A 13,324-nucleotide genomic window follows, 5' to 3' on the forward strand; every position below is an offset into this window, starting at 1 on the left:
ACTTAAACATTTTTATGATAATTTAGTTTGAAGTTGTTTGTCAGTTAATGTTGGTTCCAATCCTTCAAACTGTTCATATCTTCTTTATAACATTCACTGTACTAACCCTTCTTCCGGTTGGGGTTGGGGGTGGTGACAGTTTAGTTAAATGTCTTCAAGATAAAGTCTTAGTGAAAAATGAATAAATGTTCTTTAGCTATATTTTCTCCTTGAGTGATTTTTGCGGGGGAGGGGAGGGTCTCTGAACATTTAATTGTCTTACAAAGCATTGTCCATTTCAAAGCCGCTGCCACATGCAGAATTGGAAGAAAGCGCGTATATGTGTTGAATACGTTGCACTGCGGTTTATATGAAGCCAGCACACTTTTACCTCATTTTTCAGTCTCGTGCATCAATCTCCGTTGCAGCTCCAAGGTTTGTCCTTGGTGTTGCTTCGAACATTGGGGCAGAGTTTCTGGAGACACAGCTCGTAGGCAGCAGCGGCCAGGTTAATCCCTTCGTTTTGGTCACGTGCACTCTTCCTGGGGGGGGTCTTGTGCCGCTCCGGGTTGGAAAGCTCTTCGGGTGAGGGTGAGGGAGAGACCGCCATAAAGGACAAGATTGTTTTGTTTTTAACGGAAGGTCACGTACGCAGTTCTGTACCTCCAACCATCATGTTGGCGTGCGTTCCTTAACTATTTTTCTTATTTTATGCAGAACCACATTCTGAACGAGTATTTACATATGCTTACTTTTTCTATAGAATAATCATTCTGTTAGTGAAATGCCATCGCTATATCAAAGGGTTACTAAAATTAGGGTGCCTTATCAAGTTCTGTGTAGCTGTGGTTAATGTCTTACTGTGACTCAGCCAGATTTTAAAATGAAATTGTTTTCACCGAAAAAGGAATAGATCCAAAAGTAAGTCATATTGTCCTGCTTTTCCTGTGGTCCTGTCCTGCTGCTGATGTAGTTTTATTTCTGTAACAGGTATGATCTTGGCTTCATTTTTTGAAAAAATAGAGCACATCTGGGAGGAATGATACCCCTTGCTACTCAGATACAATGCAGTTTCTGGAACTGGGCTCTCAGAGGAAAATTCGATTTTCCTGAGGACTGTGGAAGACATCTGGGTCCTGGGTGTTGGGTAATGAGAGCAGAGAGGAAGAGCGCAGTATTTTGGGTGATACTTTATGAGGCTTAAGGAAGAGTAGGACTGGAATAAATGCGGAGAAATACACATTTAACGATGTCCAGGACCAGAGGGAGACTGATTATAGAGGTGGAGCCTGTGATAAAACCGTCAGTGGTTTGGCCACGCTCCAGCCACTGTCGCCCCGTTGTTACCGGGTTGGAGTATGGATCGTGCGGCCTTTCCCCGGCCACACAGAAGACAGGTTTGGTTCCTCTTCATACAGCCATCTTTTTATACTGCCGCCGGGACGCGAAACCTGCCTCAGACCAATTACAAAATTCCTGATTCTCTGATCCATCTTATTTTACATACCTGAGCGTTTCTAAAATATTTCTTGACAATGCTACTCCTCTCAGCATTTGAACAAGGAAGTTACAGGAATGTAAAAGGAAGATTTTAACTGTTTAACTAACTTCACTTGCACTTCTCTGGCCTAACTCCCTAACTGCCTTGGGCATTATTTGGATGAGTTATGTATCTTATGCCTATCGTTTGGGCTGGAAAAATATTATTACATTTGTATAGATAAATTTAGAGGAAAGACTATTAATTTATGTGTTAGTGTAAAGCTCCTAGCAATACCACTTAGACATAGCATTTACTACTTAGGAAACATTTTTATATAGATCTTAATCATCATGGCAGCCCTTTGAAGTTGGAAATAATTGTTCCTCTATTAGTGGTAAGAAAAAAAAAGGTTCAGACTGTTCAAATCCTTCACCCAAATCAACAGCATAACCACTGTTAAGATTCTGCTCAGTGTAAAAGACATTGTCTTAACCTCAGATCTTGAGGGAAGTAGGGAGCCCCCCACCCATGAAGAGCTGTGAGCTAAATAATAGATCTCTGACACTTATCAAAGGGAGCTTTTGAGATTCGGATATTTAAATTCACAAGACCTGAATAGGTCCCATTTGTCCCCAGTTGAGTCAAAAGTATACAGGACAGGCGCCTGGGTGGCTCAGTCAGATGTCTGAGACTGTGGGTTTCTGCTCTGGACATGATCCTAGCATTGTGGGATCGAGCCCTGCTTCTGGCTCCACACGGAGCGGGGAGCCTGCTTAGTATGTTCCACGCAAGTCAGATTTGTCCACGGAGCACAAGTTTTGCTAATTCTTTATCCGTAGATACTTAAGAAGTTTGAGATGGCACATCTAGCTGGCTTTCATGCAGGAGGTAACACCTGAGCTGGGCCTTGGAAAGGAGGACGACAGGACAGAAGTGCTGACAAGGTAATAAAGCACTGTAACGTTTGAGGCTGGGGTAGAGTGTGTATTTGGGTGAGCGGTGATATGAAAACCGGGAAAGCTAGTAGCAGCTTGAACATGAACTGCAGAGTTTAACTTCTAGGCTTTTGTGAATAATCTTTAAAGATTTTTAAGCAAACCTGTCAGAGCTGCATTAGGAGAATTAAATCCACTGCGCTGTGTAGACTAGATTGGAAAACTGGAGACTATAATGTCCCAGAAGCCAAGTCAAGAGAAGTTTTCAGTTTGACAGGTAAGATGAGGAATTATAAAAAGCCTTTGGGCTTGGAATTTAGGAAGTTTTTTCAGGAGTGTGACATGAAGACAGAAACCAATTTGCAGGTAAGAAGTATAGGAAATTGGGGCGCCTGGGTGGCTCAGTCAGTTAAGTGTCCGACTTCGGCTCTGGTCATGATCTCACAGTTTGTGTGTTTGAGCCCCGTGTCGGGCTCTGTGCTGACAGCTAGCTCAGAGCCTGGAGCCTGTCTTCAGATTCTGTGTCTCCCTCTCTCTCTGACCCACCCCTGCTCATGCTGTCTCTCTCTCAAAAATAAATAAAAACATTAAAAAAAAAATTTTTTTAAGTGCAGGAAATGGCAAAGAATAGGCAGTAAAGGCCAAGTTCACTGGAAACTTGAAAAAAGAAAGTGGTAATATGGAATGAGTTGGAAGGACAGATTTTTTTAAATAAAGGCAATTTGTTCATGCATATAAGTAGAGGAAGGATCTAGGATTTAAAAATCTTATCATAATACATCCATAATCGTGGGTCACAACCATAATACCGAAAGGCTAACCATGAAAATAAACATTGTATGGCGATGATACTTGAGTAAAAACAGCTGGGCTCTAGGCTACACACAAAGGCAAGTAGGTGATGGGCCAAGAGGTGAGAAGGGGTGGAGAGACCGAAATCATGAAGACATTTGGGAGAGAGGTTAGAAGAGGCTGGATGGTGGTCTGTGGGGAGTTTGAACTATAGAAACCTGAGAGGGGGTAATTTCTTAGGGATTCCTTTTCCTGTCTCCACCACTACTTAGTTCTACCTGGAGGCCTGATCTAAGAAAGGCATTTTCCCTTTGAAGACAATAGTAGTCCTTTCAGCTACATTTGGAGATCCCGAGTCAACTTACCTGGCACACTCCTTTTATATAATCACATGCTTTAACTAGATATTCAGGGTGAGGCATCCTGCGAAGAGCTTGGTTTAAAAGCCTCTTCTATGCCCAAGGTAATTTTCTTTATGCTTTGCAAGAGAGTGGGGAGAGGGCTAATGAGGGCTGATTAGGTCCCTTAACGGAGACAGGCCCTCTGTCCTTGTCAACAGATGTTTGAATTTAGTCTCGAGACTGAAAGCAATGGGATAGATCATGATTTTTTCCTTGGAAGCTTGAGGCTGGAGGGGTTGCCATGGTAACGCTAACTCACTCCCTGGCATTAGTTGTGGCCTCTCTGCTCAGTTACAGGACCCCCCCTTCCCCCCCAGGCCTGGCCAATTATAGCGCCTCTCTAGTCTGAGAAAGAGTATGTTTGAGTCGTGCTCCAGGGTGAACAACTTGAAGAGCACCTAACAATGCTGAGCTGCTTCTCCCCAGGGGCCCTGGCCATTCCAGAGACTGCTTTGTCCTTGACGCTGACAGTGGGCCCAGATGCGTGTTGGAAGCATGGTTACCTACCATGCAACTCCAGGAAGGATGACCATGGTGCCCTTCCAGGTATTAAGCAAGTCCCAGTAGGAGGTTGCAGTTGTGGGGGAGGGGAGTTAGCCTCATACTCCCTTCAGAGGAGCGTCACACAGGATTCAAAGGTACAGGTACTGAAAGGCCATTGGGTACAGATGCTCATTCGTATGAAAGTCCCGATGCAGCTCTTCGGGATCTCCCAAGGTGGGAAGTCTTGATAGTCCAGTGATTTGGTGGCATCTCTGAGCCAGGTCCTCTCTGCATCCTTTCAAGTAGTTGGACTGAGTAATGACACCTTTCCCTCATGCAAAAGGCTAATGATAACTACTTGCTGGAGTATCTGAATGCTGCATGACCTGTGTGTGAACTGTGGCCATCTCTAATATATCCCAGTAATCCCTGCAACTGACCAACCTAGATACTGGGATTGCCCAGTTTGTATAAAGGGTTCTATCACCCTTTCAGTGAACCAGCCAACGGTAGGTAAGTCGGTGTCGGTGCTCAACATGGAGCATGGCAGCCTGAGAGTCCATGGATAGGGAAGGGTCCCTCAGGCTTCCCCCCGTGGACAGCCTCTTCACGCCACCTTCTGTGTGGGCATCTCCGCCCACTTAGCATGACTTTCCCCCTCCATGCCACTCCCTCATAGGCCCTTCTGCTTCTCCATGAAGATGATTTCACGTGGTAAACATTTATAAGACCATATGACCAGCTACCCTAAAAGCAGTTGTGCTGTCTATATCTCATTTTCAGTGTTTATCTAAATCCTTTGGACAAATGCAAAGCTTTGTAACTGTTACTACAAAACACTTTAACTTTTAAAAATACTGTTCATGTATATATATGTATATATATGTGTGTGTGTGTATATGTACACATATATGTTATACTTTAATAAAGTTTTATTCTTCAGAAATATATAATACTGTTATTAAACTATACCAGAAAGAAGTCTAGGAAAATTCATGTTACCATAAAGTCATCCCTGGACCTTTATAGAGGCCTGGGACTCCATGGCAGTCCAGCCACCAGCTCATCAAAGAATCTTCCAAAACCTGTTGGCTCTCGAATGGGCTGTCTTGTAACACTGGGAAATATCAGAAGATCTGATAAATATTGGAGGGTTGCTGTTTTCTTTGCCTTCTCTATTAAGCTATTTCAAGAAATGCTTTAAAATTACTAAAGTTGCAGGACGCCTGACTGAGTCAGTGGAGCATGTGACTCTTGATCTCGGGGTCATGAGTTCGAGCCCTATGTTGGTATAGAGATTACTTGAAAAAAAAATCTTTAAAATTACTACAGTTGCTAAGCATATCAGTGATGATCCAAATGTGGGCATAATCTTGTCTTGCCTTGATCCTATGCCTTTTCCATTGCCTTGCATTTGATGCATTGTTCCTGTTAGAAATCAAGGTTGAAAAAGAAGGGCCGGCAGAAGCCTCCTCTCACCAGCGTTAAGGAATTATTATGAAGTTTTTTAAGTTTGGTATTTTTTTCAGTTATCTTTTAGAGTCTGTACTGAACTATCATCAGATAAAATGACATGTGATTTGTTTCAAAGTAACCCAGTACAAGTATGTAGATGAAATGAACAAGATTGGTCATAAATTGATCATTGTTAAAGCTGGGTGGTGGGTCTTCATCTCTTTGCTTTCTTACATGCTTGAAATTTTCCACAATGAAAAATTAAACAAAAAAAGATTGAGAGAGCAATGACAGTCCTGTCTTGACGACTGCATAGCTGTGGTGCTGGAGCCACCTGGTCGTCTGTGCCACACCGCACCCAGTGTTCCCCGCTCCATCCAGCCTGGAACTCTGCCCAGCTCCCACAGGACTGGAGCCTGGGAAGAGGAAATGCCCATTCTCAAGGCGGGACATATTTAGGTCACAAATAAAACTTCGCTCTACAACCTGGCCACTCGGGCTGGAGGAGCTTGCACGGAGACTGAGCTAGTTGTGCGGTCTGGCTGGTATTCTGCAAGCCCGAGAGCAGCAGGGGGTGTTGGGAGCCACCGCAAGCCTCTGCCTTTCTGACGCTTGCTAATGAGCTTCGTTAGGGGATGTAAACAGCACTTCAAACTAAACTCTGGTAGAATTTAACAACCTCAGCTTAACCATCTCCCTTGTCTGCTTCTGACTGGACACAGCGCTAGTCTGAAAGGAGGCATTCCCACCTCTGACAGCATCACAACGACAGTTTTCAAAAAGCTGCCGACTCACGCCCAGCGTCAGTGTGGGTAATTTCATTTGACACATTGTTGCTGTTAGAGGAAAGCAAATGTGTTTTCTGAATACCCAATTTCAAGCTCCTCGGCCCATCTCCATAATCTTCGCCAGTCTGGTTGGGAAATGAGCTGTCATACCGGGGACCATGTGCTAGGAGTCTCACAGACGCATTAGGCTGACACTTGACAGCTGATTTTGTCATGCTAACTTCAGTCCCTAAGTGAGGACCACCAGTCCCCAAGGAGACTGTGATCATTGCCTGTTTGCAAAATTAGGTCTTTCTCTACAGAGTAAATATGCTTGAGTGCCAGTAATTGCATCACTCAGTTGGTTACACGGTCAGAGTGAAAGAGGCCCCCACACAAATGTTCCTCATGTAGGTAGGTTTACTTTTCTAAGACCAGACATTCCTCTTGAAAACACATGCCAGTTCAGGACGGAACTCATCACCCCTCCCCAGTGACCCCATCCAAAACAGCCCTTCTGTTCTTAAGCAGGGCCACCAACTAACCAGCCACTGCGTAGGCAGCAGTAGAGGGGGTGTGGCTTACTGAGTCATATGCCAAACTACAGGAAAAGCCAGGACGCAGATGAATCTCAGGGTCCAGAAACACGGGCAGTCAGAATGCCTTCCAGTTCTGGTGTCTGTCCCCCTTTATGTGTCAGCACTGTTTGTCCCAGATAACAAATTTCTTCACTCACTGGGGAACACGGCTGTCTGCAGAGTTGTCGAGCTTCACCACTTTAGACTCATCTTACCTTTTTTTTTTTAAAGTTTATTTTGAGAGAGAGAGGGAGAGAGAGTACAGCATACACAAGCAAAAGAGGGGCAGAGAGAGAGGGAAAGAATCCTAAGCAGGCTCCACACTGCCAACACAGATCCCTACATGGGACTCAAACTCACAAACTGTGAGATCAAGAGTCAAAGCTTAACAGACTGAGCCACCCAGGCACCCCATAACCCGTAGTTTTTTAATGTTTATCCTGTGCCAGAACGTAATGCCAAGTTCCAGGACAAAGCAGACATGTTTCTACCCAGAACCCTGACTCAGAGCTGGCTTCCTAGGCATACAACCTGTGCACTTAAAAGTTGTATGGGGACCCAGGGCTTTGAGGGACCCACTCTGCCATCGTCATTTTTGAAATTCTTAATAATTTATGAATTAGGTGACCCATATTTTCATTTTAGACTGAACCCTGCAAATTATGTAGCTAGCCCTACCCCGGACTCCAGAAACCTTGCCAGCACTCTGAAAACAGTTCAGGGACAAGCTAGTAACCCCTGCACACCATCAATAATTTTAACAGGACGGTCTTCTATAAAGAGATGTAAAGAGATTTACAGAAATAGTTTAAGAATATAATCCAGGGGTGCCCGGGTGGCTCAGTCGGTTAAGCCTCCGACTTCGGCTCAGGTCAGATCTCACGTTCGTGGGTTCAAGCCCCGCGTCAGACTCTGTGCTGACAGCTAGCTCAGAGCCTGGAGCCTGCTTCCGGTTCTATGTCTCCTTCTCTCTCTGCCCCTCCCCCTCTCATGCTCTGTCTCTCCCTGTATCAAAAATAAATAAAACATTAAAAAAAAAAGAATATAATCCAAGGAAGGGTGCCTTGGTGGCTCAGTCATGATCTCACAGTTCGTGAGTTTGAACCCCTCATCAGACTAGGTGCTGACAGCTTGGAGCCTAGAGTCTGTTTCAGATTCTGTATATCCCTCTCTCTCTCTGTCCCACCCCTGCTTGTGCTCTTTCTGTCTCTTTCTCAAATAAACAAACATTAAAAAAAAAAAAAAAAAGGATATAATTCTAGGAGCCATGCATCCTGAGTCCAGGCCCTGCTATTTCCTGCCTCTGTGACCTTGAGCAACTCATATAACATTTCCTGACCTTGATTTCCTTGTTACAAATGGAGATAATAAGAGCATCCAACCCCCAGAGTTGGCTTGAGAATTAAAATATTGGAAACCCTTGGGTCAAGTTCTGAGCATCCTGCGAAGGGTCTGATTGCTCAAGTCTCCTGCTTCCTTCTTTGTGCTCCCTTCCTCTGGGTCCCTGCACTTTCCTGGATGCTCCAGGGTGGAAGATCTGGGTCAATGTGAGTGGCTGCTAAGTGAGGAGAATATTGAGGAGAAAAACCAAGGAGTTACAGCCTTCAGGGAGGCAATAACATTTTACCTAAAAATTGCTTGAGCAACGACTGTTGATGGTAGCAATTTGTATGCAAATAAACTAAAGACTCCTGTATCCTGAGCCAAGACCTAGGCTCAGGACAAATGCTTCAAGAAGACCACAGCTTAGTACACAGAGAAGCCTCCATCCTTTCTCTCTGCTGCCAGTTTAAAACTTCAGATAATCCCAAAGCTATAGTTCACTGCCTTGGCCTTGAACACATTCATTAGTATGTAAAGCAGTTTCTCACCAGGTAGGTGCCTCCCCTTCTGTATTTGTTGCATCATCTCTGCCGTTTCCCCTTATCCTCACATGAATTGTTTAATCAGGCACTGATTTGGCATTACCTTGCAAATGCTGGGTCTCTGTTGCCTGATGAAAAGGAATTTTCACTGGTCAGACCTCATCTGATTTCTTAAAAACCTAAATCAACAGCCAGATTAGAAGAGAACGCTGAGGGGCCCCTGGGTGGCTCAGTAAGTCAAGTGTCCGACTCTTGATTTCTGCTCAGGTCACGATCTCATGGTTTGGGGGTTCAAGCCCCATGTGGGGTGCTGTGCTGACATGTGAAGCCTGCTAGAGTTTTGTTCTCTCCTTCTGCCCCTCTCCCCAGCTCATGCTCGCGCTCTCTCTCCAAAAAACAAAAGACAAAAAACCACAGACATTAAAAAAAGAAAGAAAAAGCTGAGAACCCTATGTTCCAAGACCAGACATTCTCAGAACTTAGGGAGACTAGCAGTTTCATTATACTCCTTTATTGGCTTACACATGTCTATGTGCATGTGCTAGGCACTGTCCGAGGTGCTGTGGACGTGTCTTTTTCTCCATGCCATTTGCAATCTAGCAGGAGCGTAGAAAAGTAGAATCAACTCCCATACAGCCCTGATTCACAGCAGAAGCGGGGAGAATGGACACTCAGGGAACCTCTAGGAAGACCCCCTACCCAGTGACTAGGGATGGAGGCAAAGAATCTCACGTATGCGCTCGGGCATTCTTGCCCAAAAATTACATCCATCGGTCCATCTCTCAGTCCCATGCCTGCCAGGACTCCTCTGTCTGCAAAGTTAAGGAGCCTAACATGTATTTATCTTGAACCCATGCCCCCTTTGGGAGTCCTGGGGACTCTGGGCTAGCACTGGAGCTCAGGCAGTCTCCAAGGGCTGCCCAGGGAGACTCAGTTGCCTCACACAGCGCTCCATTCATTCATTCACTCAGTCAGTCATTCACTCACAAACACCGCTGACCCCATTCTCTGTGTGAAGGTCTGCTGGTCCATCTGCGAAAACACAAAGAGCCCCTCCAAGTGTTTTGGCACGCCTCTGGCCAACCCATCAACTTTTACAACATCCCTAAGAAGTGGCTGCTATTATCCCCGTTTTGCCAGTGAAAGGACTGAGGTTCAGAAGGGTAAAGTACCTTGCCACATGTCGCCCAGACGCTACTAGAAACAGCCAGGCTTCAGCTCTAGGTTCGGCTCCACCGGCCCTGTTCGTTCTGCCCTGCCCGGCAGGGTGACCTGGGCTCAGGAGGGGCCACCCAACCATTGCTTTCTCTGTGACATTGACCAGTATCTCTGCGGCCTTCTCACCAGTGTGGTTGGGTCATCCCCCCCTCGGGCCTTCTGAGAGAGGCAAGACCACATCCTGTGTGCTGACCACTGACAGAGGCCCGTGGCCTGGGACAGTCATCACAGTCCCCAACTCCTCTGCCCCCCAGGGCAGGCCCAGTGAGCCCTGCTCCATGTCGGGCAGGCTGGGGGGATGCAGATAAGAGAAGGGCAGCTCAGACGGAGCTACTCCTCCTGCCTCAACCTCCCTCCTGGCTCCCATCCCTGCTTACCCCAGGAGTCCGAAGGTTTTTAAAGCCTTCATGTAACATCAAGCCCCCTGCTGGGTCTACTCTTCTTAGTTCTCAAAGGTAAAAGCAAGTGCCACCAAAAAAGTGTTCATAGGCTGTTTTCATCAGCAGTCTCCAGCTCCCAGGAACACAGTGGGCCCCAGGACATCCCCACTTCTTTCCTAGGCAGCTTCCCACCCCCTAGGGCCCCCATGATTGAGCTCTGATGGCTGGAGCATGTCCTTGGCATGTGGAAAATCCTCAGCCTTGGGGTCTAGGAGCTCTGGCCTGCCCCTGGGACAGAGAAACACTCCTTTTTCCCAGGCCGCTGCACATGCCTTCCAATTTACAAGGCCTGAGCACAGTTACTTATCTGAGCTCCCCCCATGTCACTCCCATTTCTCAGAGAAGACACTGAGGCTTAGGAAGCCTAAGCGGCTTGCCGGAGGTCACCCAGTATGGAATGGTTGGGCCAGAGCTAGAGCAACTGTTGTCTGACTGCAAGGCTAGAGCTCTCCTCCTCCACCCCTGCCGGCACACAGTAAACCAGTCAGCGAATAACTGGTGTGGACACATTTTGTTATAATACCTTTAAAATAAGCCCAGCCACTTGATGAGTGTGCAAAGACCCAGACTACTGGTTCAAATGGAGAGTGAACCCCTGGGCTCCAGGAAGCACCCTCAAATCCCTGCCATAGATGGACAAAGCCAGAGCGGCAGGTCTGTGGAAGGAGATTCCACTCAAACAAGCACAAAGTGAGCTGTTGAGGAAAAATAATGCATTTGGAAAACGCTAGCCCTGGCTGGTCTTCAGGGAGCAAGTATACAATGCAGTAAAGCAGCCCTCTGCCTGTGGGGCCAGATCATTCCAAGGGTCTCACCCTCCCGAGCTCCAGAGAAGACAGCTGGCCCCAGGCAGAGCCATCGGCACGTGCTTCTGTCACTGTGACACAGTCTGTTGCGGTCTCCGGTCTACCGAGTCCTGGTGCCCCCCATTTCCTGCCCTGTGGCTTTGGGCTCTCTGCCTTGTCTACATCCATAGATGATGAGTCAACCCCAGCCACCTTCCCTCTCAGGCTACTATGAATCAGCTCTGAAGAGATGTGGGGTGGCGGGGGACACATTTGGGGCTCTGGACTGAGACTGAGAGCTTTGCATGGGGCCTCAGTTTCCTTATGTGCAAGATGGGGGAAAAACAATGCAGAAGTGTCGGTGTTGGGGGCACTGGGGTGGCTCAGACTCTTGATTTCAACTCAGGTCATGATCTTGCCATTTGTGAGATCAAGCCCCGTGTTGGGTTCTGTTCTGACAGCACAGAGCCTGCTTGGGATTCTTGTCTCCCTTTCTCTCTGCCCCTCTCTACACTCATGCTCGCATGCTCTCTCCCTAACATAAATAAACATTATTTATTTGTGGTGTTGGTACAAGTATATGAACTCATATGTGAAAGGCAATAAAGGGCAGTGCAGAGTATGGACCCTGGGTCAGACTTCATGATTTTATTTTCTTTTTTAAAAAAATTTTTAATGTTTATTTTTGAGAGAGAGAGAGAGAGAGATGCAGAGCATGAGCAGGGGAGGGGCAGAGAGAGAAGGAGACATAGAATCTGAAGCAGGCTCCAGGTTCTGACTGTCAGCACAGAGCCAAACACGGGACTCAAACTCACGAACTATGAGATCATGACCTGAGCCAAAGTCAGACGCGTAACCACCTGAGCCACCTGGGTGCCGAAGACTTTGTGATTTTAAATCCTGGCTCTACCCCTAATGGCTGGGTGATCTTGGGCAAGTGTGTTAACCTCTCTGGGCTCCAATTTCCTGGTTTGTAAATGGGATGATAATGAAAACACCTATGGGATGATAGAGTTTCCGTGAGGATTAAGGAAGTTAAAATGTGTGAGGCTCATGACACAAAAACAAACACATAGACCAGTGGAATAGAATAGACAGCTCAGAACTAGACCCACAAATGTATGGCCAGTTAATCTTTGACAAAGCAGGAAAGAGTATCCAATGGGAAAAAAACAGCCTCTTTAGCAGGTGGTGCTGGGAGAACTGGACAGCAATGTGCAAAATAATGAAACTAGATCACTTTCTTACACCATACACAAAAATAAACTCAAAATAGATGAAGGACCTGAATGTGAGACAGGAAACCATCAAAACCCTAGAGGAGAAAGCAGGAAACAACCTTGACCTCAAATGCAGCAATTTCTTACTCAACACACCCCCAAAGGCAAGGAAATCAAGAGCAAAAATGAATTATTGGGACCTCATCAAGATAAAAAGCTTCTGCACTGCAAAGGAAACAATCAAGAAAACTAATAGGCAACCGACAGAATGAGAAAAGATAGTTGCAAATGACATATCAGATAAAGGGCTAGTATCCAAAATGTACAAGGAACTCACCAAACTCCACACCCCAAAACCAAATAATCCAGTGAAGAAATGGGCAGAAGACATGAACAGACACTTCTCCAAACAGGACATCCAGATGGCCTACAGACACATGAAATGATGCTCATCATCAGGGAAATACAAATGAAAACCACACTGAGATACCACCTCACGCAGGTCAGAGTGGCTAAAATGAACAAATCAGGAGACTATAGATGCTGGTGAGGATGTGGAGAAACGGGCACCCTCCTGCACTGTTGGTAGGAATGTAAACTGGTGCAGCCGCTCTGGAAAATAGTGTGGAGATTCCTCAAAAAATTAACGATAGAACTCCCCTATGACCCAGCAATAGCACTGCTAGGGATTTACCCAAGGGATACAGAAGTGCTGATGCATAGGAGCACATGTATCCCAATGTTCATAGCAGCACTGTCAACAATAGCCAAATCATGGAAAGAACCTAAATGTCCATCAACTGACGAATGGATCAAGAAGATGTGGTTTATATATACAATAGAGTATTACATGGCAATGAGAAAGAATTAAATATGGCCATTTGTAGTGAAATAAGTCAGGCAGAGAAGGACAGATACCATAT

The sequence above is a fragment of the Suricata suricatta genome, chromosome 9 (genome assembly GCF_006229205.1).
Source record: "Suricata suricatta isolate VVHF042 chromosome 9, meerkat_22Aug2017_6uvM2_HiC, whole genome shotgun sequence".
Lineage (NCBI taxonomy): Eukaryota > Metazoa > Chordata > Mammalia > Carnivora > Herpestidae > Suricata > Suricata suricatta.